Source organism: Otolemur garnettii, unplaced genomic scaffold (genome assembly GCF_000181295.1).
Source record: "Otolemur garnettii isolate 467f Iridium unplaced genomic scaffold, OtoGar3 scaffold00004, whole genome shotgun sequence".
Classification (NCBI taxonomy): Eukaryota; Metazoa; Chordata; class Mammalia; order Primates; family Galagidae; genus Otolemur; species Otolemur garnettii.
In genome coordinates, this window is record NW_003852399.1 from 13,852,073 (window position 1) to 13,875,091 (window position 23,019).

The window sequence follows — 23,019 nt, forward strand, 5'->3', positions numbered from 1 at the left end:
TGATTTTGAAAGGGCTGAAAAGCAGAAGAAATCCAGATAGGAAAAGACCATGGAAAGACTCACCTAAGGGTTTTGAACCAGAAGGGAAAACACAAAAGGACAGGCCGTAGAGCAGACTGATAACTGGGTGTTTCAGAAGATTCGTTTTCGAAGTTTCAAAATAATTTGAATCTACCCTCCTGGCACAGTCTTCATTTCTCATTTTCGGTGAGCCCAAATAAAGGAACAGATCCTTTTATCCCCCTTCCCCCTTCCCCTTTTTTTCCTTTTCCCTGTGTTTTAAAGACAGCAGGGTAGAGAGATTCTGAGGGGTTTTCGCACTGGTGAAGTGCTTATCTCACAGCTGGAGACAATGTTCTCCAGGTTAGATGCAGTAATCACGGGCAATGTGATTTCCTTGTCTCACTTGGATTCTCCCATGAGGGACCATCCTTCCAATGAAGTTGCATATACTTTGTTCTCACTCAGGACTGTCAGAATCTCACTAAAGGAGAAACATACAGCCATCAGATGTTTACAGTTTTTTGACAGAAGAGAAGTTGAGTCAGCACTGTCATTCCCTATTCTTCCCTCTTTTGGTCTCCCATCTCTGTGAGAGGAGACCAAGGGTCAGAGGAAGGAAAACAGGAGGACGAGAAGGAACAGGCAAGCAGCCTGCTTGGATGAAGCCAGCCGGTGACTTGGGCACCCCAAGAGCCCAGTCCCCTGTGTATGAAGGTAGTCCTTCTCTCAGCTCTAAGAATATTCCCAAGGGTGAAGTTTGACTTGTGTTACCACATTTTCAGTTTTCAAGAAATACTAAACAAGGGGAATTTTAGATGAGATCTAATTTTTGTGTTAGAGCTGACTATTTTTTAATACTAGAAGCCAAACAAAACACTAGCTGAGAATAAATTTCTAGCCTTATACTGCTAGGCTGAGGCCCCTGGGGCTTGAACAACGGTCAACTCTGATAATTGGCAGGGAGGAAGTTGGGCAAGGGGCTGAGGTTAGTTGTCGTTGCTCTGGGTTTTGTCCCAGGTCCCAGTCTAACTCCAGCTCCACCAGGAAACCTGAAAGAGTCATGGCCGCATCACCTGCCTCATTCCTTCAGAGCCAAATTTGCTTAAAATGTAAAACATCAGCAGAGAAGAGAAATAAATTCTATTTCTTCAGCGAACTGCAAATTACTCTGTAATTCTGTTCTCCATCTTCCTAAGTCAGAGTTGTGTTTTGTTTTTCTTCTTTTCCTTTTTAAGACACAAGGGTCTGAACACATTTACCCTTTCATGGACAAAGAAATGTCAGAAACTATGAAAAGTAGCTATTGTCCAGTCATGCCAAGATGCCCTGATTCTTCTTGTCATATTTAACATGCTAGGGATAGGAAAACATAAGCGTAGAAGGGGAGGAAAGGGATTTTTGATCATATGAAGGAATAACTTTAAAACCGAGTTTAAATAAAAATAATTTTTTAAGATTAAATTTTATTCCTAGTTTTCTATTGTTCTCTAATATATTCGGGATGGCAGTAATCCTGAAATCATCTTTCATTAATTTAGTGCTTCCTTACAACACATTACCTAAGGTAACAGTCGATTCTTTCCCCAACTTCCTGCTTAATAACAACAACAAACAAACAACAATCATTAACAAATATTGACTGTTATCTTCAGGTAAGGAAGAGAGGCTGTGATGGTAAGAGCTATAAAAAAAAAAGAAATTTGCTAGAAATTTCCTTAAATTATTTCTGTAAACAGAAAGTTAATTTCCACGTTAAGAATGCATAAGCACTAAACTATAAGCAGTTTCCCTGGAATATTTATAAACCGAAACCACAAATACATCGCAGCTGCTTTCTCAGAACATGTATGTGATGTGTACCACCTCTTCCGTAAAGTAATGTCTGTCATCACTGTGTTACCACGTTGGTTTTGCAGTTACTATGTAACCAACTATTTCCCTCAAAGCTTGATTTTTCTTGGATGTTTCCTTTCTTCATAGTATGCATCCCTCAATGTAATTTTTGTACTTTGAAAGGATATACAACAGTGAGTTTGCCAGGCATGACTAGAGAGCGTCCTAACAGTGTATTTTCTATAATTATAATTTTACAACTACCATGCTGATTTTTCCCCCATTGGAATGAATATTACCATTATCTTGTTGTTTGCTGGCGTTGACACATAGGGCAAACCCAGGCTGCACTAACCAATATCCATTCAGTCAACAGTTACTGAGCATTTACTATGTTGCTGGGCACTAGTCCAGGCATTTGGGGGTAAATCAATGAAAGAAAACAGGCCAAAATTCTTATCTATATAGAAGGGAGATGGACCGTAAACATATACACAAAGTAAACAAATAGTTAATAACATTTTATGTCAGAAAGTGATAAGTGCTCTGGGAAAACAGAGCAATAATAAAGGCAAGGTGGGACAGATGGAATCATATTCTATAGTTTAAAAAATAGGCATCACTGGAGCCAACACTTATAAAGAGATGAAGAGAATAGACCTTAAGATGAGAGAGGACAGCTGAGAAGGAAGAACAAGGGGAACAATGCAGCTGGGGTTGGATGGTGGACGAGGAGGATATTTAGAAACACAGACATGTAAAACGTTGAGGTAGGAGGAAGTCTCATTATTTAGAATACCATGGGCCACTATCTACAGTAGAAGGATCATAGCTTCTGTTCTGTCATAAGTAGGGAAATAATTTAGTGTTTTGAGCAAAAGAGTATTATGTGATTTATGTTTTAATGGGACCATTCTCTGCTATTCATAGAATAAATCATGAGAGGTAAGCAGACAAGGACAGTTGCAAGGAGACCAAGCAGGAAGCCGAATTCAGTTACCTCTGTAAAAGATAAGAGGAGCAGAAAAGTAGTTTAAATTCCAGATAAAATTTTGGTTGTGGAATAAACTAGATTGTCTGGATGTAAGATGGTGAAGGAAAGAGTAGGGTCAAGAATTATTCTAAGATTTTTTTGGCCTGAGCAACTGGAAGAATATCTACTGTAAACAGATGGGGAAGATCGTTGGTGTATCGGGTTTGGTGTAAGAAAAGAAACAAGTTATGTTTTAGCCAGGCTATGTTTAAGATCCAAATAAAAAGTTCCAATAGACAGAGCTGAACAGGGAGTTGGGAGTTAGGTAGTCATTAGCATATAGATGGTATTTAAAACTGTGATATTGGCTAAGATCACCTGGGAGTGAATAAAGAAAAACAATAAGCCCAACGTTTGACAATCAAGGAAATGAGTCAATGCTAGCAACGAAATTGAGAAAGAAGAGTGTGATGTAGACGGGAAACCAAGAGAGTAAGACACATTGTAAACCGTGTAAAACTAAAGCGTGTCAAGAAGGAGGAAGCGATTCACCTTGTAAGATGGTGTTGACAGGTCAAGTGCAATACTGCCTTAGTCCATCTGTGATGCCATGAAAGAATACCTGAGGCTCAGCGCCTATAGCTCAACCGGCTAAGGCGCCAGCCACGTACACCTAAGGTGGTGGGTTCGAATCCAGCCCGGACCCACCAAACAACAATGATGGCTGCAACCAAAAAATAGCCGGGTGTTGTGGTGGGCGCCTGTGGTCCCAGCTACTTGGGAGGCGGAGGCAGGAGACTCGCTTGAGCCCAGAAGTTGGAGGTTGCTGTGAGCTGTAATGCCACAGCACTCTACCCAGGGGGCCAGCTTGAGGATCTGTCTCAAAAAAAAAGAAAGAATACCTGAGACTGGGCAATTTATTTAAAAAAATGTTTTATTTAACCCATGGTTCTTCAAGCTATACGAAGGCATGGCGCTGCATCTGCTCATCTGGTGGTGGTGGGGGTAACCATGGAATCAGCCTGCTTCCACTCAAGGCAGAAGCAAAGAGGGGTCCATGTGTTCAGAGATCACATGGTAATAGAGGCAGCAAGAGTGAGAGAAGGTGTCAGGCTCATTTCAACAACTTGCTGTCATAGGTTCTAATGGGGTGAGAACTCACCCCTAAGGGTGGGCATTAATCTATCATGAGAGATTTGTCCCATGACCCAACCACCTCCCTTTGAGCCCCAGCTCCAACACTGGCAGTCAAATTTCATTTCACTATGACGTTTGGAGGGGACAAGTGTCCATAGCAGATACATAGAGTTGGGCATTGACTTTAGCAGCAGGTAGGTCACTGGCAAAGCAGGCTATATAACTTGTGGGGCGCCCATGCTGATGGATTGAGAGTTTCAGAATTGTGAGAAGGCATTTAGAAAAGCTCAGGGTCCTTCTCAAGATGGCCCTGTGCAACTGCAGAGGGCAGGGCATAGTAGGGGGACTGTATTGCACACCCAGGAAGCTGGCCCTGGTCAACAGTGGCATTATTAAGAGCAGTTCCAGTGGAGCAGTAGGTCTGAAAGGCTGATGGAATAAACTTCAGAAGGAAAATGAAGAAAGGTTTGGAAACCTCTGGGTTTCCTATAAAGGAGATCAGACAAATGGGGTGATAGCTGGAAAGAGATACTGAATTAGTAGAAAATCTGCTTTTGTTTTCTTTTAGCGTGGGAGAAATAGCTAAGGATGGATGTGCAGTAGGAAGGGACTCATCCTCACAGGAAAGAAGGAAGAAGGTAGTTGGAGGGATGTTCTTTAAGAGATGAGCAAGTAAGAGGAGATAGGATCTAATGCCCAAATGCGAAGGATAACTTTAAAAAGGAAACAAGTAATTCACATTGGTAGTCACAGGTGGCCCCCAGACTACATTTGAATGGATGTTGGTACACGCATGGCTGTGATGGTGAGGTCCCTGGAAACTTTGTTTTCTTGATGAAATGTTTTCTTTGTCCCATTACTGTTCCATTTATTACTTCATTCAGAACTCCAAAGCAGTCCATTCAGAAACTGGGCGATTTGCACAATAAGTAATTCATACTCTTATGACGTATATCCAAAGGCATTTGACCATTTAGTTAGTCAGAAAAACTGTCACTCGACTGAAGATGGTATTTGACTATCACTTTAAAAATTGCTTCTATACAAATCTGCCCCAATGTATTCATCTTCTTTACTTAGTTCGAAATATTCTCATTTTCATAATCCTAATTTAAGTCAGTATACACTTTTGTTCTGCTTATAAAGACCAGTATAGGAGGGGTAGCATTTTCAGTTTCTTTTAATACTATCTTAAAAATTCCTGAAGATGCACCCAATAAAATGCAGGTTTTTAGTAAGTGTTCTTTGTTGACGAGTGAGTTCATTAATGTTTACAAAGTACTGATTTTAGACTTAAAAGTGTGCACAGCCAGACACCAAAGAGAATTAAAATTTGGTACATACTCTTGATGTTTCCACAAATGTACAGTCAATTGAGTTATAAGGTTGATTTTTTTTAAATAAATCTTTTCTCATTTGGGGGTATTTGATGATGCTTTAGTTGTTGCAGTTAATTTCATTATACATTTTAGCTTCCTCAACAGAAAATTCTTCCCATTCTCTTAATACGATTCTATTGGAATTTGGGGAGACACATATCTATTATTGTCACTGTTACTTTTTAACATGAAATATTATCGTATTTAGCAGAAAGCTTTTGTTCCTTGATAATAGTTGTAGTAATGTCTGAGAAAGTGCTGAAGGCAAGCTACTTTATCTTAAATATCTAATAAAGTAAAACTCAAAACTGGAGAGCCCAAACAAGTGGACCTCAGTGACTAAGAATTTTAGAGAATGAAATTCCTTTAGTTTCTCCTACCATATGTTACTCTCTAAATTGTAACTTATCAATCATGCTTTTTACATGCATGTAGCATCAAGTTAAGACAAGTGACCTCGGCTCAGCACCTGTGGCTCAAGTGGCTAAGGTGCCAGCCACATACACCTAAGGTGGCGAGTTCAAATCCAGGCCAGACCTGCCAAACAACAATGATGGCAGCAACCAAAAAATAGCCGGGCGTTGTGACAGGTGCCTGTAGTCCCAGCTACATGGGAGGCTGAGGCAGGAGACTCGCTTGAGCCCAGGAGTTGGAGGTTGCTGTGAGCTTTGATGCCATAGCACTCTACCCAGGGTGACAGCTTGAGGCTCTGTCTCAAAAAAAAAAAAAAGCCAAGTGACCTCATCATCAATGGCAAATGTTCATCATAAGTGAAAAACACAATTGGTGTGGGTTGCCTGATCCATGATGATTTATGATGGAAATCCATTGGGACTTCAGCATTCCCAAAGAATGAAAATCTGGTTTACTGAATTGGTGGCAGGTGGTCCTGACACTTGACAGTCTGATATTTAAAGACGACAGCTAAGCTTTAACTTTGGTTTAAGTTGTCCTCAGCGAAAGCATAGAGAAGCCTTTCTCACTTGACACCTTTGTGGCCTGCACCATCTAATTTGCTTTCAAACACTGTTACCTCACTAGTGGTTTAATGTCCAAAAAGAAATGGATTGTCATTTGATATTGAATACGTTGGATCCTAGATGATAGACCATTTTCTTGGACATTTAAACATTCTATCAACTTGCAGGAGCACGTGCATTAATTACATTCACTGTTCTTACCCTAACAAATGGTGAGTAGATGGAGTATCCATTCAATTAAGTTGAAAGATGAGCAGATCATTTGAACTAAGCCCACTCCTTAATATCTACTCTCCAGACTATCCTCACCTGTACTCAAGCATAAAAGCCACTAAATCTTGATCTTTTAAATCTTTCTAACCCAACCAGTTTAACTTCAAAAACAAACTCCAAAGTGTTTTATAATTAACAAAACTGTTTTTTGTCAAGACTAACCTCAAAATGAAGCTCTTTCAATATTTAATCTCAGTAATAGAATAGTATTTTACAAAGAAACATATTTTTCATATTTCTTAAATGTATGAACATCCAGAGAAAAGAGTAACACCTGCTCGAACACACCACTGTTCATGATCATTTCAGATAATTGATCATTTAGGTGGACTAAGGAAATAAAAACCAACCTTTTATGAGCATTAATACATTGGATTATGTTTTAAATTTCTTTGATCTTGGCAGGGATAAAGTGAAAAATAATAATAATTAAAAAAAACCAAAGCACAATCTTATAAGTTATTTTAAGATGCTGTCTTCAACTGGGGGGATAATTTTCATGGGAATCTTGGAAAAGTTTTATAAACACCCATGACATAAAATTTTAAGTACCAATAATGTCCATCTATAATTCTCTTAGCCATCAAAGAGATTCTTTATTATCTTTTTTCAGTGTGTGCTTTACTCACTGAAGATGTTTGTTCAGACTATGTTATTCATGGAAATAAATACCTGGTTTGTATTAGTTTGCATTGCAGAAAGTCAGTTTGTATATAATCAGTGACCAGTTATCATTTACCAAATATGCAAAACTTATTAAAACCAGATAATCACAACAGTCTAGGCCATCTTACTACAGTACTGTAAGTTCAAGGGCATGGCTGACCCTTTGTACATATTTTCCATATAAAAAATTAAGTTATTCATCTTCTATACACCTGTTAATTTTCTATCTCCCAAGATGACTAAATCAACTTGGCCTTACCTGTAAAACACTTCCAGAAATTTTGCTGGTTATGAGTAACATCTTTCTGTATGTGATACATCTGTATGGTATGCCATCATACTAAGTTTGGTGGTAAAGAAAATGAATAGATCATTATTTAATTTTTAGCTTGACTAAACGTAACTCTCAAAATGGAAAAAAATGTAATTCTAACATAAAAACAACATAAACACAACAACATAACTCTCACAGGGAGAGTGAGCGCATGCAAAAGTTGTAATTAACTCACTAATGAGGAAACCAGCAATATGGCAAAGCTGGTTCAAAAAAAGCATGGGAAAGATTGAAAGAGAAAGAACCCTGAAGTTAGATTACTAAATTAGATACGACATAATTCATATTCAATGAGGCAATAATAACCATAATCTTTTGAATTATGTTTCATTACTAGATAGAAATTGTTTACATCTATCTGGACATAAAATTATCTGTGTGCCATCAATTTTCCATGAGTTAACTTTTTAGAGATGCAAAGTAATTTGAACAGTTATATTCTTCTCCAAAATATATTGACACTTAGGATAAAAAACATTCTAGACCATGCCGAATATGGCATTGAAAGGTTGAATAACCATTATTTGGGCCTATTTCCACATTTGGTTATTTTTTCCTTAGCAAAGCATAGAAGAATTTGAAAAAGTATTAAAACATTTATATCTGTATAAATATACAGATTGCTTTCACTTATAAGTAAGTTACTTGTAAAAGTCCATTACTTTCATTTATAAAAATGAAATGAAAATTACTTCTCCCTGTGAACCGAAAGTAGTATGAATTACAGTTATTTCAAACAACATGAATGTATTTCTTGAAGAAAATAATGAATGAATTTTAGTTCCCAGACATAATTGAAATCAAATTCACCGCAATTTAAATACCAGATTACTCAATAAAAATTTCTACTTCTAGCTTATGCTCAGTTTAAAAAGTGCCATCATGAAGAAAAAAATAGGGAGATTTAAAAGTAGAATATTCAGAGTACATTTATGGGAAAACATAAATATATCATTTTTTCATTTCCAAGTGAATAATGTCTTATGAAAGTGTCACAGCAGCCTCTAAAATTCAGACAAAAGCTTTTTTGCTCAAGATTTTATGAGTCACTAGCTTCCTTCTGTTTCAAAACATCAAGAAGTGTACCAAAAAATTCACTGTTGGGCATAGGATATTTGCTGTATTTTCTTTAGAAAATAATTCTCCCACCCACCACTATTTATACTTAAGTCTATGATTCTACTGATTATTTTTAAATAAGGGACTAATGGCAAAAATACGAATTGGAGATGAATTTCTTCTCTAACTACTTGCCTTTGGTCCATTTCAGAAAACATTTTTTTAGCTACCAGAAGAGGGCATGGAAGGGAAGAGGAGGTAAAAATAGAACGATTGTTTAAAATCATTAAGGTCAGTAAGATCCAAGCTCTTTCCTCCTTTGTTTTTGTTTTCAAAACTCTGTATTTAGGAATAGGAAACACTCATAAATATATTTTAGAGTCAATGCAATAATTTGTTAAGGACCAAAAATGTGTACTAGGGAAATAGGTTTTAACAATAAAAAAGGTAACATTTGGAAATTATTTTGGAATAAAACCCTTTGGTATTGCTTTCCATGTTTAAGATTTAGTATGTATTGAAATTATTTTAAGTATTTTAGTCATTGAATAAATATTTATTGATGAAATCATGATAGGTCAAAGATTAGACATATCTAAGCAAGGACTGGGGGTGCAGGTGAACAATCTGTCTTGCTGAAATGTGCACAGGAGAAACTACCAAACCCAAGTTTGTTCTCTTCTTACTCATTGATGGGCTGCTATGGTCTGAAACTTACCCTCCACAATTCATGTATTGAAATCCTTCCCTACAAGGTGGTAACTAAGAGCAGAATCCTCACGAATGGGATTAGTTCCCTTAGAAAGAGACCCAAGAAAGATCCCTCACCTCTTTGCACAGGATACAGTGCAAACGCAGTCCTTTGTCAATTCCGAACTAGGTCCCAACACTGAGTCTGCCACCCTCTTAACGTTAGTCTTCCCGGCTTCTGGAGATACGAGCAGTAAGTGACTGCTGTTTATAAACCTTCCTGCCTATGATATTTTGTTATAGCACCACAGAGGGTCAAAGACATAGGCCTTACAGGGTTAGCTAGTACAGAAATGACAGAAGTCCTATAACGTGCCTATAGAAGCTGAAATGTAGGAATGCTTTTATTTTTAATTTATTTTTATTTTTTTAAATCATAAATACATAGATCATGTATACATGAATGCATTTATAGGGTACAATGTGCTGATTTCATGTAGAATTAGGAATGCTTACATCACACTGGTTACTATATACCTCATCTCGTTTACTTCATTATTGTGTTAAGACATTTATACTCTATACTAATAGATCCGACATGTACCCTTGTATTATGCACCCCAGGTGTGATCCCAACAGGATCCCTCTGAAATCCCTCAATCTGGGTGTGGACGACAAAATGTATGATTTCTGGACAATCTTTTTCTTTTATTCATTGGTGAAAATTTGTTAGTTGTCAGGTATTTTAAAGAATAATGTCCTATTTATTTCACCCCCAATTGATTCAGGTTTGTGAAAAAAATTGATTGATCATCTGTAGAATGAAACTTCTGTAATAATTAATATCAGTAGATAAAACTATCCTTATAAGAATCTTCAAGCCACTGTAGCCTCTTTTTTCCTCACCTCCTTGTCCAATCTTTGAACAAGCCCTAATTAATCATTTTACTTGCCAAACAGCTTTCCAGTTGGACACCTCCCCTCTGCATCCCCTATCCCCGCCCCATTTGAGACATCTTCAGGGTCATGGCTATGGACTCCTATTTGGATATAGAGCTTACAGGTGAACACAAAATGCAAATTTGACCTTGTTATTCACTTACATTAAGACCTTCATGCTTCCCGCTTAGTTTACAGACTAAAACACAGGTGTTTGTGCACAGAAAGCCTTCACCGGCTCACCCCCGTTGACCTTGACAGCTTCATCACTCATTAGTCCCTGGTAAAACTGAACTGGTTCTGATTTCACAAACACATCAAGGAATTCTTAGTTCTGGATCATTATTTGTACTGTTTCCTCTGATTTGAGTGTCCTTCTTACATCTATTTGCCTATCTTTCTCATTACTGAACTGTCCTGACGAAAATCAGAAATTACCTCTTAGCATGACTTTCCTGTATAGAATGCTGAAAATTTCCCCCCACTGAACTTCCTCGCATATGCCTCTCTCTTCACTCCCATCATGTGGAAACAGCCTGCCTTTGTATAAGAAAGTCACAGTTGAAATGTGGCGAGTATGACTGCTCTTTAAATTAAAAAAGCACACATAGCTAGTGGCTACTATACTGGACTGTGCAGGTCTATACTCTTTCTGACAGGGTTTCAGGCTATATTGCTGTGCTGTAGGCAAAGTATGGACACCAGCAGCTAAATATCCTTTGTTTCTATGGTAAAATGTTCAGTATTTAATTATAAGCGTATTATGTGAATTAATGTTATAAGCTGCAAAAAAGGATCACTTAGAAAATTTCAGTTTTTAAAAATGTATTGAAAAATTTACTTTGGCAAATATACTGAAGTCATTTTATATCCCCATAATAAGACCCTGATTCTGTAGTCAACTGAAACAGGCTTTTCTCCAGGGTCCTTTTTAACCACCGTGAAAAATTGATTACACTTCATTTGATCTCAGGTTTACAGTATCAGAGTATTCATGTATTTCTGGACATTATTGGTGGTTTTATAAAACACGGAGAAAGCAAAAGCTGTGAGCAATTTTCAAACTTCAACCTTAATTTCAATATTTTAAAATTTAACTGACATGGTAATTATCCTAGAAATTGTCTTAACTAAATGATTTGTGAAACTATGATTGTCCCATTAAAATGACAGAGTACTCAATCAGGAGAGAAAAATGGTTCTCTGAGGTTTGGCCCTATTAAACAGGTTCTTTATATTATTATCCACTTCTCATTTTGAATGCGTGCAGCTGTATGTTTCTGTGTGTGGGGAGAGGAAAAGTGTCACAGCCAGTCGATGGCGAATGTTAGTGTAGAACAGAGCAGCAGAGGGATAAGCACACAGATTCTGGGGGCAGATTAGATTGCCTGATTGGAATCTCACTCTGCCTACTGATACGTGATGGAAGCAATTCAGTTGCCCAATCTCTAGGTCACTTTCCTCATCTCTGGGTGGGAAAGATGGTGTTATCTGTCACACTGGTGTGGATTGAGCTATGGTAAAAACCTTTACATCTTAATTTTATAAAGTAAGAGAGGATGCTTCATGTCAGCACAATATGTGCATCTTAAATCAACTGAGGACTCAGCTCTATACCCTTTCAGCTCAAGGATTTCAGCAGATACAGCAGTCACTATCTGGAATATTGCCAAGTGCCATGCCAGAGGCGAAAGAGCTCAGAAAGATCTACCTCAACCAAGTGCATTCACCCAGACGTGACCCACATTACTTAACACTCAAAATTCATTGGCCAGGTGGGGGTCCAAGGCACAGAGAAGTATAGCCTTATCCTTTGCCTAAAAGGAGGAACAACCAGAAATATTCAATGACAAGACAGTAATTGGTATCACAGCAACTATACTTATATAGTAAAGACCTAATTTAGACACATTATTTAGAAAAAAATGTGAAGTAAGTTATTATATAAGTCACACTAATACATTTGGAGCTGATTCTTCCAAGGCCACCTAATCTGAGGAGAGAAAGATGATATTGAATATTGGTTAATATTTTAACTCCCTCAAGTATGATATAATTTAATAGGATACTGTGATTATATCATAATTTTTATGCAAACAAATAATTATTTATTTATACATTCAATAAGTATTTACTGCAGATTTCTCACATAAAGAACTCTGCTAAGTTCTGGGAACACACTGGCAAACCTAATAGAAATGTTCCTGTCTGCGTGAGAGATTTGATATTAAATACATCACAAGCAAATAGTCACTTGGGATTGTAATAAATGATACAGAGACTTTCTATGGAGGTGATGAGATTAATGGTAAATATTTGGGGATTCTGTGAGTCTTCAAATTATACTGTGCAATTATTCATCCATTGTGCATTCACTTAGGTAATGAACCAAATGTTATCGACTGGGCATTAACTAAGCAGAAACACAGAGATTACTTCGTGCCTGATACTTTCCTTAAGGAGCTCACAGTCTCCCTCAGACACAACTATGTAAAGAAATCATCTTAACAGGGCACAATAAATACTATCAAAAATAAACTGAAGAGAATAGGAATTTATTCCATATTGGTGGAGTGAATATCTGAAATAGCTTTTGGGAGGAGCATACACTTCCAATCAGATCTGACAAGATAACATTAAGAGATACCTATTCCAAGTGGAACATGTGCAAAGGTAGGAATTTGAGGCCAATTCTGTGTAGATGAAGAATCACAAGTAGAGTGGAAGGAGAAGTAGTAAACAGTCAGGATGGAGATTCTGGTAGGCCATGTTAATAAATACCCAGTGCCGTCCTGAGTTAGCTCCTACACACAGGTAATAAAAATAAAGTCAAGAAATTGAAGCAAAAACGTGACCAAATCAGGTTACACCTTATACACTTTTAACAGTAGGATGTGTAGATGGAGATTGAGATGGGAGAAAGACCTATTAAGAGTCAGTTATAACCATGACAATTTTGAACGTATTTCAGAAATGCAAAGGTAGTTCAACTTAAGAAAACAAATCAATACAATACACTTCAGCAATAGATTGAGGAAGAAATACCATATGATTCTCTTAAGAAATACAAAAAAAGCATCTGGCAATATTCAATACTCTATAACAAAAATATGCAGTCAATTAGGAAGAGAAGGGAACTTCAACAACCTTTTAAAAGGCATCTATGAAAAAATCCACAGCTATTATCATATTTTATACTGAAAGAAGGTAATGCTTTCCTGCTAATCTCAGAAAAAAGACAAGATAGAGCTATTTGCTCTTGCTACTTCTATTCAACATTTTACTAGAGTTCAAATTAGGTTAATTTGTCAAGAAAATAAAATAAAAGTATCCAGATTAGAAATAAAGAAGCAAAACTATCTCTATTATCAATATGACATAATCTTGTATATTGGAAAGCCTAAGAAATCCAATTAAATGTTATTAGAACTAATAAATGAAATCAATGAGCACAGCAAAGTTATGACACAAAATCAAAATACAAAATACATTTTCTGTACAGTTGCAATGGGTTATGAAAAAAAGGAAACTAAGAAAAAATTTTATTTACAGTAAAATAAAACTTTTGGGAATACATTTAACAAAGGAAGTGTAAACTTTATGCTCTGAACAGCACATGTCCTTGCTAAAAGAAATGGAAGCAGACCTAAATAAAAAGAAAAACACCAGGATCTTGGGTTGAAAGATTTAACGTTGTATAAATGGCAGTACTCCACAATTGAGTCTATTCAGTACAATCCCTACTATAATATAAACTGACTTCTTTGCAGAAAATGACTATGTGATCCTAAAATTCATATCAAAATTCAAAGAACCCATAATAACCAAAAAAAAGAAAAAAAAAGAAAAAGAAAGGTAGAAAGTAAGAACAAAATTGGAAGACTCACACTTTTCTAATTTCAAACCTTATTGCAACACTGTAGAAATCAAGACAGTGAAGTGGCATGTCAATTCAATGCCTGGTGTTGCCATCAGAATGAACACCAGGATCAATGCAATAGAAAGAAGGATACAGAAAAACCCTCACATTTCTGATCAACCCTCATATTTGGTTTTCAACAAAGGTGCCAAATTAGAAAATAATAGTCTTTTCAACAAATGGTGCTAGGATAATCATATATCTACATGTGAAAGAATGAAGTGGAATTGCTATCCCATACCATATTAAAAAATTAACTCAAAATATATCAAAGATGTAATTGTAGAATCTAACCCTAAAAATCTCAGAAGAAAACTAAGATATAAATGATTTGGGATTGGGCAATGTTTTTTAGATATGATACAAAAAACATAAGCATCAAGAAAGATAGATAAACTAAACTTCTATAAAATGAAAAAATGTGTATGTTATAAACAATACCATCAAAAAAGTGAAACCTGCAGAAGTGGAAAAAATATTTGTAAATCATATATATGATAATCATGTTTTATCCAGAATATATTTTTAGAAACCTCTTAAAACTCAACAATAAAGACAGACTAAGCATGGGCAATTTATTTGCACAGACATTTCTCCAAAGAAGAGATGTGGTAGACAATAACTACATGAAAAGATGGTCTAAATTATGATTCATAAAGAAAATCAAAACCACAATGAGACAGTACTACCTTACACCCACTTGAATGGCTATAATAAAAAAAAAAATGGAGAAGAGGGGAACTGGGGGACTATTAAGAGGTGTTGACACAGTGGTTTGGTATTTCTTTCGTGGGTAATGAAATGTTCCAAAATTGTGGTGATAAATGCATGACTGCAAGTAGACTGGAAAACCTTGAATTGTGAGCTTTAAGTGGGCAAATTAAAAGTACGTGAATTAGACACTGCTAATTTTAGAATCTACTGGACGTGATAACTAATCAGCTTGGAGAATAAGGAATATGAAGAAATATAGAAGCTTACACAAAATTCTTGATTTTTCAACTAAACTATGCTGGGGCCAGTCACCAAGACAAGTTGTACCATTTGTGTATATTTGGTAGGGAAGTTATAAACAGAGAGACAGAGATAAATATAGTTTTGGACACATGTGTTTGAGCATCTGAGATTTCTACTTTGGACAAAGAGTAATAGAGATTGAATATACCCCCAGGCACACACACACACGCACTGAAGCAATTTTAAAAAGTAGATAAGTATATGAAACAATGGTTTTACTTAACTGAATACCTGGTAGCAAAGGACATTGATCCCTGAGAGACGGGAAACAAACAAGGTGAGTCTTAGAATTTCCCCAGGGTATCACCTGGAGAGAGATTCCAGGCGATGGTGTACAGTGGGAGAACTCAGACAGAACCCAGAAGATTTCCTTAATGGAAGAGATGGAGCTGAGAATTCAGGGATAGCAAGGCATTTAGATTTAGTAGGAAGAGTACGAGGGGGAAGAGCGGTAGAAAAAGAACGAGAGAAACAGAAACAAATGGTGGCATCCAGTGTGTTTTGAGATATGCAGAGGGTCTTTCTTGAGTCGATAGCTTAGTACTGATTAGCACATGCTTGTGAAGAAACTACCCAAGTCCAGATAAAACCACTTGAAATGATTAGGGGGCTGAAAATAGTTCCTGTACTCACCAATCTCACTGGGAAACCTCATAATTCAAATTATCAGAGATATTAAATAAAGTTCACCAGAAGTTTTCTGTGTTGGTAGTGGAGAAAAGGCTTGCAGCCTGAGACTAAATAGTTGTCTTGGTTAAAAGCAAAACCTGAAAGACTCAAACTGTTTTTAAGTGATTCAACTGCATTATATCATAATCAGGTTACTAATAAAAGGCAAAATGTTTTAAAAGGCCGTAGATAAAAGTCAAATTATGCACAGTTAGAAGAATAAGAACAACAACAGATTTTTTTGAAATACGGAGAAATCAGTGGAACAACATCTTAAAATGAGAAAAGAAAAGGTTGTCAACCAAAGTTCTATAACCAGTGAAAATATCTTTCAAAAGCAAAGATGAAATGAAGAATTTTTTAGACACGAAATAGATAAAAGAATTCCTCACTTGCAGGTTGCCCTCTAAGAAATTTTAAAAGAAGTCTACCAGAAAGAAACGATAACAGATGAAAATACCCAGGTCCTCACCAGTTACCCTACCACACTGAGAATGAATGGATGATGGGAAGATGGAGACAGGGTCATCAACATTTAAGATAAAGGTTAGAGGATAAATGGCCTAAGGATGTGACTGAATTCATCAGACATTTTTTTTTTTTTTTTTAAATAGGCTCAAGAGACAGGCAGCACCTGTGACTCAAGGAGTAGGGTGCCAGCCCCATATACCCAGTAGTGGTGGGTTTGAACCTGGTCCCGGCCAAAACTGAAAAAAAAAAAAATAGGCTCAAGAGACTGTAAAAATAACTAAAATAACTCAGAACTCTAAGATACATGGTACCATTTTTGGCCAGAGATTTAAAAATGCAGAGATCCTACCAAAGACTATTATCTTTTTAGATTTCATATGCAAAACAATCATGGTAGCCCCTTAAGACTGTTTTAGAGGTAATTTTTATAGAAAAAAAATTACATAGGCCACAAGAAATTCTTCCCTTACCACAGTATTACTTCTTCTTTCCCCAGTTTCTGGGTCTTCTTTATGTGGCAGGCACTTTGCTAGCTAGGAATACAGCTGTGAATGAGACAGATAAAATTTCTGCTCTCATGGAGTTTATATTCTAATGAGCAAATCATAAAATAAAAAGTTACAAATAATGTAGCTTTTTAAGAAATAAAGTAAGGGAGGGGAATAGAGGATTAGGGGTAAAGCAGTATTATTTTAAGATGTGGCCATAGATAGGCAAGATTTCCCTGAGGAGATGATGCAAGAGAATTGAGTAATAAGACTCAGCCACTGAATTATCTAGGGGCAATTTTTACCAAAAATGTCTTTTACTTGAGTCCTTTAATTTCCAACTTACAGGTTAAATTATACCATAATGAAATAATCAGAAAAATTCAGAATGTAAGAGTATTCAATAAGACACCTACTCTGGTGTCCTCCAAAAGTTACTATTATTGATTGAATGAGGAGTTACAGGAGAGAAGGGGGATGGGAGAGTGGGGAGAAATACAGAGAAAAGAGAGAGAGAGAGAGAGAGAGAGCAGTTAAAGAGAAATTAAAGATATATAACATCAAAAGCAACATACACACCTTGAATTGATCCTGATTCATTACAAAGGAGTTATAACAGAATACCTATGAGAATGGCTGCAATCTAGACACTTCTTACACAAAATACTGATAAGGATGTGGAACAGCAGGAAGACTCATTCTTTGCTGAAAGGAATTCAAAATGATACAGCTACTTTGGAAGACAATTCAATAGTTTCTTATAAAAATAAACATACTATTACTATATGAACCATCAATTTCTCTCTCTCTTTGGCATTTATGCAAATGAGTTGACAACTTATGTCCATACAAAAACCTACACACAGATGTTTATGGCAGCTTTATTCATAATTGCCCGAACTAGGAAGCATTAAACAAATTTTTCTTTTTTTTTTTTTTTTTTTTTTTGTAGAGACAGAGTCTCACTTTTTTGCCCTCAGTAGAGTACAGCAGAGTCGCTCCAGCAACCTCCAACTCCTGGGCTTAGGCGATTCTTCTGCCTCAGCCTCCCAAGTAGCTGGGACTACAGGCGCCCGCCACAATGCCTGGCTATTTTTTATTGCAGTTTGGCTGGGGCTGGGCTTGAACCCGCCACCCTCAGTATATGGGGCCGGCACCCTACTCACTGAGCCACAGGCGCCTCCCTAAAGAAATTTTTCGTTAGGTGAATAAACAATCTGTGATATGTCCAGTGAATAGAATATTACTGCTATAAAGAAACAATATTATAAAATAAAAAAATAAATGAGCTATCAAACCATGAATGTACATACAGAAATCTTAAATGCATATTATTAAATGTAAAACATAATAAAAAGACTGCATACTATATGATTCCAACTGTATGGCTCTCTGGAAAGTCAAAACTATTAAGACAGTGAAAAGATCAGCAGTTGCAGGGATTGGGTAGGGTAGCGAAGGTAAGCAGATGGGGCACAGGAATTTTAGGACAGTGAAACTACACTATGTACTATAATGGTGGACACATGTCATTTTACATTTGTGGAAACCTATAGAACATACAACACAAGAATTTGGTGCTGATGATGTGTCAATGTAGGTTCACTAGTTGTAACAAATATATCACTCTGGTGAGGGATGTTGTTGATGGGGGAGTCTATGCATATGTGGAGTGGGGGAATGTACGAAATCTCTGGAAATTCTGCTAAATTTTCCTGTCAATCTGTATCTGTTCTAAAAAATAAAGTCTTTATTTTTAAAAAGGAACTAGAGAAGGCATGTGAGTGTGAATGTAGGGAAACTTGAAAAGGGACTGTCTGGCCAAAGGAGAAGATAGATGCTAGAGCAGAGACGATGGAGAACTGAATAGTCATTAGAAAAGGTCTTTTTTTTTTTTTTTTTTTTTTTTGTCTAATACAATGTTTCTCAAACTGCAGTCCAGAGTCTATGACATCAACATCATTTGGGAACCAAGAAAAATCGCAAATTATTGGACCTCATCCCCAAACTACTGAATCAGAAACTCTGGGAATGGGGCCCAGCAATCTGGTTCATGAAGTCTTCCAAATGATTCTGGATCAAAGTTTGAGAAACACTAGTCTATACTTGGAGAATGGAAATACAAGACACACATAGTTCCCAAGACAGAAAGCCAATCCTGCTTCCTGTGCCTGAGGAAAAGTAACCCACTCCTGGGACTGGCCCAATAGATATCAGGTTCTCACTCATCAGATGACTCCCTTCTTTCCACGGAGGAAGAGTGGAAAAAGTTCAGTTCTCCATAAGCCCAAGTGAAAAGCTTATATGGAGAAAAAAGCACTCTCTGGGAAAGAAATTGGCTGTTTATCAGGAACCTAAGGTAAACCCAGGCACCTGCCCCTCAGTACAGTGTGAATGACTTAAAGAGAGCTCAGCTCTATTACAGTGTAGATTTGGCTTTCCCTCTTGCCATTTGGCTCAGGATTCTGAAAGATGTGTTATCTTCTCTTGATGTGTAACACAATAATTGTTTATAAAAAAACAAACCAAAAGAAACAAAAAAGGGATTCATCTCGTATAGTCTCTTCTAGAGCTTGCTTTAAATATCTCAAAAATATAGATTACAAAGTCTTTAAACTTTAGTATGAAGGCATTTCTTTCACTAGTGAGTGTATAAAAAGTACTCATTCTAAGTACATAAAAACCAGGAGGAAGAAAGGGAAAAGACATTAGTTTGAGTAAACAAACAGACACATACATTTTTTAAAGACTAGTATTTTTAAGCAATACTTGCACATCACATCTCCATCGTAATTTTAGCTGTCAGTTTCTTCACTTAAAAATTCATTTTGTAGTAAAATGTTAGTTACTAAGGAACAATTTTTTTAAAAAGGCAAAGATAAGTGAAAACTATGGACTTAAAACTTAACTATCCCAAAGTCTTTTTTTAATGGAATATTTATGCTTCATTAGATGATAAATAAATTTGAAAAATACTCAAATTTAACAGATTTTATTTGTTCATTTGTTTGTTTTTGCTGAAGAGGCACTCCTCACAGGTATTAGGACTGCTTTGAATTCAATCTGGAGTTGAATTCTCTGGTGAGGATAAAATATACTATGGGAAAAACTGATAATTTAAATACAAATTTCATATGATTACAGATGGGTAAAGAGTATCAAACTCAAGTACCTCAAGTTATTTTGGGGATCTCAAGAAGAGTAGTATTCACTTGTTATTAGATTATAGCTCATTATTTTTGAGATTTTATTAATTATCTGAAGTTTGAACTGGATCTGAATTTCTTATTATTTCCTTTAATACTTGGCTATGAAATTCCAAACAACTGTTTTCAAAGCATTTTTCTCAGTCTAAGGTAGAATCACTAAAAATTAAAATTGTGTTTTTCCTGGAGCTAAAACTTATCCACTTGGCTTTGAATAAAAATCATTAAAACAGCTAATATTTGGACAAAAGTTGTACATGCAAAGTATAAACCAGAAAACCCTGTCAGAATGTCACTAATCTTCTCAACTAACTATCCTCTAAATGCTTAAAGAAACTAGCTTATAGACCACTCAAAAAATTAACCTTTGTTATTTTCCTGTTTCTGCCTCTTGTTAAAGATGTGTATGACTGTATGATATATAGATATATTGGCTAACTTTGAAAACCTACCTAAAAATTGGATACAACTAATTTGCCTTTTAAAAATAAGACTTAACTGTTTAATCTAATGACTTATTCTTGAAGTGAAAGACTGGTTTAATAGGATACTTTGCCATTCACCTACTAATTTTGTTTTTCTAATCACAGCTACTAACTCAACTTTTAGTGTTTAAAACATCAAGGGAAGTTTCAGACAGGGGAATGTTATGGTTCAAAAAATGATAGCCTCAAAGATGCTGCTTTGACATGCTGAACTACAGAAGCAAATTCAGGGTCTCTATGATCCCCCCCACACACACACACAGTCTGACAATTCTCTATTTCCCAAAGCACAGAAGGAAGCTGTTCTCTAACATTCCCTGATCTACCTAGAAACCAGACCTACCACAGAGAAACACAATTGCCTTTGATCACTTTCCTGCAATTTCATTGACCAGAAAGGATTAAAACTCATGTCCAGAAGAAGAAACTAAAAATTAAATATCACACCAATTGCTCAAACTTTGTCCCAAACTTTCATTTGTTCTCAGGCCCAGTTTTATTCCCAAAGGATCATTTATAAACCATTTTCTGAGTAGTGGGTCTGTTCATTCCCCCTAAAAATTATTAATTCCTTATATACCTCATCTTCCCTTTCCCCATGGAGAAGGGTGTGTTAGCATCTGGACCTCACTGGGTTACTGGATAATCATTCTCCTGTGATTTCCTTGTGTATGTGACTTAAAATAAATTTGTATGTTTTTTTTTTCTCCTGTTAATTTGCCTTTTTTCAGTTTATTTTCAGCAAATAAAACCTTCTGATGATGAAGGGGGAAATTTTTCTTCCTCACCCCTAAGGAGATTGTAGATATGTGAATATGTCCTTTGTATTTCCAAAGTACATTGTGCAACATTTCTTAAGGTTTTTCCTTTTTTAACTAAGTTTTTTAAGTTTTTTATTTATTTAAGATTAATGTGAGGATTCAAGCAATTAGTTCGCAATGTTTATGCTTGTTCAGTAAAGTCCCTGTTGTCACAAGAGACAAATTCAATGTAAGCTTTTTTTGTTATTGGTATCCTCATTTACCTACTCAACTGTCTAAATATAAGCAGTCTAGGAGTTGGTAACCAATCTTGTTAATTCTAAGTAGACAGATGTTTGTGTCTTTTTAAACTCATGTACATTATCAGGAAAGTGTACCATTCCCCTGATCATTTGAATTCTTTATTGAATTATATCGCTAGTTACTCACTAACTAACTGAGAGTTGGTATGCATTTTGTATAATTTATCCATCTGTTAACACATATGATTTTTCAACCTTACTTACTTCTCCCCTGCTTTGCTTTTGGTTTTAGAGTATATGAAATCGATTTTACATTCCAGTTAAACAAATACTTTATTAAACATCTACAATAGGTTCTGAAGTTCAAATGAGGGTCAGAACAGGTGAATAAAATACAATTTTGAAAAATATGGCCAGGCACAGTAGCTCATACCTGTAATCCTAGTACTTTGGGAGACCAAGGCAGGAGGATCACTTTAGGCCAAAAGTTCAAGACTAAGCTGAGCAACTTAGTAAGGCAAGTTCTGTACCAAAAATGACAAAATAATTAAAAAAAATTATTTAGGAAATACAACATAGGTAAACCAACATGCCAAACAAATTAGTACCGAAAAGCACTTTATCATTAGTAATTATGCAGAAAAAAATATGTGAAAGTTTCACCATCTTCCTCGAAGTAGGACAACATTTTTGAAATATAAACAGTGTTTTCTGTCCTTCTCCTTTTCACTTCAGTTTCCTCAAGTAAATAGTGAGCTCATTGCCTCACTATTGCCTCACTAAAAAGCAATGTGTCAGAAAGCAGAAAAAAGTGATGTCTTCAGGGTTTTCAAAAGTGTCAATCCATTACTGAGATTTTGCTTGATGCCTTTGAAGCATGCAAAAGAGTGAATTTTTCTGCGCTGGGTGGAGGAGAGATGAAGGAGAGGTATTCATAGGCCAAATATCAGAGGAGCCTAAAGGAGGACTCTGTATGTATGTCTGGGCTCAGCAGAGTACAGGGGCAATGTTAAGAGTTCAGAACTTGTTTAGTGGTGCAAGATATCTAGTAAAGGGCTACTTGGAAAGCTTCTCATGTCTTAACAGAGATGGAGGGCAGTAGGATTATATTAGTAATTTTAAGATGTATCTTCTAGCACAGGTGGTCTGCATCCTGGAGGAACTTCAGAGTTCTTCTCACCAATTGTTTGGTACCATAGAAAAGCTCCAAAACTTAGGAGTCTGAGGAAGGTAGAAACTCCAAAATAACTAAGACAAAGTTTTTGCCATGCCAGCAAGAAGGGAATTCACATGAGATTATCACCAAAAGAAAAAATATATAACATCTGTACTGGTTGACTGAAACTCATAACTGCTATAGATGATAACAGATGCCTTTTTGGTAACAGAAATTTAATTTTATTCCCATAGGTAAGATTAAATGACTAGAATAATATGTTACCATTCCTCCTAGAATCCATAAAAGAGTTTAAAAAAATGTTGGAAAGTAAAGGAA